The sequence below is a fragment of the Cucurbita pepo genome, chromosome 10 (assembly GCF_057944985.1).
Source record: "Cucurbita pepo subsp. pepo isolate OVF chromosome 10, ASM5794498v1, whole genome shotgun sequence".
NCBI classification, from domain to species: domain Eukaryota; kingdom Viridiplantae; phylum Streptophyta; class Magnoliopsida; order Cucurbitales; family Cucurbitaceae; genus Cucurbita; species Cucurbita pepo.
The window spans coordinates 10,308,016-10,312,151 of NC_141807.1; the positions used below are offsets into that span (position 1 = coordinate 10,308,016).

The 4,136-nt window shown below is 33.9% G+C and overlaps 1 long non-coding RNA gene across 1 annotated transcript; it reads right to left on the minus strand.

Annotated features, from left to right (window-relative positions):
* Positions 1-897: 897 nt before the first annotated feature.
* LOC147790669 (uncharacterized) lies at positions 898-3,370 on the minus strand. The gene is made up of 3 exons (XR_015422789.1): positions 3,313-3,370; positions 2,470-2,544; positions 898-1,196 (listed from the first exon to the last, which is right to left on the minus strand). It is a non-coding gene; the product is annotated as an uncharacterized LOC147790669 (long non-coding RNA).
* Positions 3,371-4,136: the final 766 nt, after the last annotated feature.

The following is a 4,136-nucleotide window of genomic DNA, read 5'->3' on the forward strand; positions in this document are numbered from 1 at the left end:
CCTCTCCATACACCTCTAAAATTTTGACTATGATCGTAATGCCTCGTCCAAACTGTGGCTTGATACTTTTAAATCACCTCACAACTTCTCTAATTGGTTGTATTATTAAGGCAGGAAAGTTTTCTATATCTCAATACTTCCAAAGCTCAGCTTCCATTAAAGGCACTTATGTCATTCACCAATCAATTTAAGTATACATGTTTTAAACTTTTATGGTCTTAACTCAATTTTTTTTTAATTTTTATTGATACTTTTAATTTCATTTTTACATACTTCAAAGTTATAAAAAAAAAAATTTCACGCACTACCACTTTTAGTATCTATAGTGTACTATAAGATATTGACGTCTATCAAGCTTTTCTTAGGTCATTTTATTTCATCTGACACTGCTTACTCTTCAGTTTACATTGGTACATTCCTCCCATTTCTATGGTCATAAGACTGTGTAGTTTATCTATGTTCAAGACGTCTAACTAAAACATATGATCTTGCTTAGCAAAATCATTTTCACGCATGCACTAACATTTAGTAGCTTACTAAAATTAAAGTTAGCAACAATCTCAGTAAATCTAAACATCATCAATACAACAATTTACATTCACATTCCATGCAAGGTAAAACATAAAGTATTCTAAATTAAAATAAATATAGAATTAAGCTAACATGAATGCAGTAAATTATAATACAATCAATAAAGTAAAAGTCCAATTACGAGTTATATTTTATAATGACCAAACAATAACAACATACACAATCAACGACATTTCATTTTTTATCTTAAGCAAGACATACCTGACGGAGACGGGGCATCAACGGTGGGACCATGGAACATGCCAAGCCTACATCGTAGGCTAGTCTACAAGATCTATAACCTGGCTCACTGTAACGACCCGAAATTTTCTACTTAATTTAAGGTCGCTACTGTATACATACCATAAACATTGAATGCGGAAGACTTCATTTAAATTCCATAAAACATAACCTTTAACTTAAAAACACAGCCATGGACTTACGTGTTTCGAAAACATCTTTAAAACGACACAATAAAAGACCCGAAATAAAATAAATAAGCGTTTAAGTTTAAAACATCCTATTCTATCCTAAGTCTAAGAAAATGAATACCACTATCCTATGCATGTGCCATGATCTCGAGTTGCGATGCCGTCGTCAGCCGTACAGGAATGTCTTGCCTTAACCTGAAAAATGTAGTAGCACATGGCTTGAGTATTTAAAGAAATACTCAGTAAGTGACCCCACTATTGGGGTTAAATGCAACAATCACATGCAATAAAATGATGAGACCTATCTTTCGTTTCGTTTCATTTCGTTTCGTTTCTTTTTCGTTTCGTTTCGTTTCATTTTCCCTACGGTGTAATCCTAACAGGTAATCGTGGACGTGTACCATATACTCTACACGCAGCCCATACGTGCGAGTATGAGCTCACCAGCTAGTTCGCACACCGCTGGGCCACTGTCCCTAGCCGGTGGGCATGCTCTGGGGGCCCACCGTGACTCGTTAAAACTAGAACCGTCACGGCAGCGCTATGCAAAGCATAACGATCGTTGTCCTGCCATTGGATGTACGCGTCCGTACCCTCGTGATGGGATAGGGGTATCCCCCCAAATGCATGAGCACACAATATGCATGAGGTCCCACTAGTCCTACAGTTATCATTAATGAACATAACCCCCTGTCACGTTTTCATGCTTACATGTCATTCTCATTCTCATTTCTTTACATATCATACATATTCCTAACAGGGTTATGTTTCCTGCAATTTACCGTATTTCATGTCATACAATTCATGCAGTTACATTCAAATATTCATACAAACAAGCCATAATCGTTAAGGACCACACATCGTTACATGCATTACACATCACATCAGACTAAAAGCATACATTCACGTTCACATAACTACGTACTTAAGCACCATAATCTAGCATACAATGCATCATATCATAAACAAGTCATAACGTAAACACTTCATAGTCATATCGTTCTCTAACTTACCATAGCCTTAATATTCTTATACCTATCACAGACATATCATTACGTGACGTACCTTAGTCATATCGTCACAAGAACATACCCTAATGCTATCGTTCTATCAATCTATCACAAACCTAACCCTTTCTACCAATAACCTAACCGTATTCTTTCACCATTCTCTCCTATCCATAGCACTTCGGTGTGTAACCTAACTCTAACGTTTCATGAACGTATCTTACTCCTATCGTTACATTTCGTTTTGTGCATCCTTCTCGTATCCTATCTCAAAAATCTCCTAGAGCACATCGTACGATAATTATTATCATACAATCCACATATTATATAACATAACATAACATATAGGAAGCATATCGATCCACAGACAATTCACACATATCAATATATATGACACGTGCAGAACCACAGGGCACGTGTCAACATAAAAAAATAACCATGCCGATAGTAAGGTCACTTACCTGGATAGCTTAAGTCGTTGTCACAAATATATCTTTAATGAAAGTTCAATTCCGTCCTTTGAAATCCGAGTCAACCTATATGAGCTCATGACATCAGTTTCAATTTGAACTCTATAAAATTATTTCCCTAATTTACATTGCCCAATAGTCAAATTTTGATCTTTTCTGTTAGACAAAATTTAAAGAATCTCACCACCCTCTAGTAAAAATTGTGATGTTTTCTGTTACACAAAATTGGAAGGAGCTCACTGCTGTTTGATATTGAATCTCACCACCCTCTAGTAAAAATTGTGATGTTTTCTGTTACACAAAATTGGGAGGAGCTCACTGCTGTTTGATATTTCGTTTTATTGTTAAATACTGTTTAACAGATCTTTCCTTAATCTCCCTCTCTCTCTCTCATCTTTTTCATTCTGTAAATAGGTTTTAATTGGGAGGAGCTCCCTGCCGTCTGATATTTACTTGTTAAATACTTCTCCCTCTCTCTCTCTCATCCTTTTCATTCTGTAAATAACTTGTTAAATACTGTTTAACAAATCTTTCCTCAATCTCCCTCTCTCTCTAATCCTTTTCATTCTGTAAATAGGTTTTTCAATTGTGTAAACAGATATTAGTGGTCAATTTTAAGTATAGACTACGATCTTTTAGTTTATAGATTTGCCACCTAAAATTTTATTGAATATAAGTTATAACCTTATCGTATAATTAAAATGCTAACAAAAATCTAATAATTGTATATGAGATCTGATTATTACAGTTAAGATAGGAAACAAGATTTGATCCTAAATTAATTTCTTATCACCATAACTATAAAGGAAAAGGAAATATGAGATAGGATTTTACCGTAATAACTGACAAAAATCTCTAAATCTGCAATGAAAGCCATTGTACTTCTTCTCAGACTGACCATTGTTGTTTTTCTGTTTCTTTCTTTTTCTTTTGGAAGGTGGGATGGATCTAGGAGAGATAATTGTGGGAAGGGACAAAGGAATAGTGGAGAGAGGTGGGGAATGATTTTTTTTTTTTTTAATTCTAATTTTAATTAATTAATTAATTTTTTATTATTATTATTTTAACTATTTTTTATAAAGTTTTTTTTATTTGTTTATTTCTTTATTTACTTTTCCGCTATTACATTATATCCCTCTAAAAGAAACTTTCGTCCTTGAAAGTGTTTTAATCTTGGAATAACTCGGGTCCTTATTCTAAGAGTTCTTTGTTAAGTCTTCAAGTACCACTAAGCAAAAATTCTTAACAAGTATACCTTAATTCGTATGAGTTATAACATTTATTTGCATGTATAAAACCTTCATAAGCCTATCACTTTGTATTCATAAAATCTTTGAATCCTTATTAGGTGTCTTGTCAGATAGTTAGGTATTTTAAATTTTAATTCATACTCCAAAATGGTTTTTTTTTTGTCATTTACCTCCAAATCTTGGTTTAATTCTTCCGCATATTCCAATGGTCTTGTAACTTCGTGTAATCCCTTTACACCATGATATAAGGCTCCTCATCAAATTTTATGTCATTTAGAGGTCACTTTGGTCATTAGTCATTTTACACCTACACTTGGTTTAGCCCGTTATCATAACCTAATGGTCACCAAATTTCGTACCTAGCCTTATCATGTCATATTGGGTCTTCTTCTAAAATTTCATGGACAA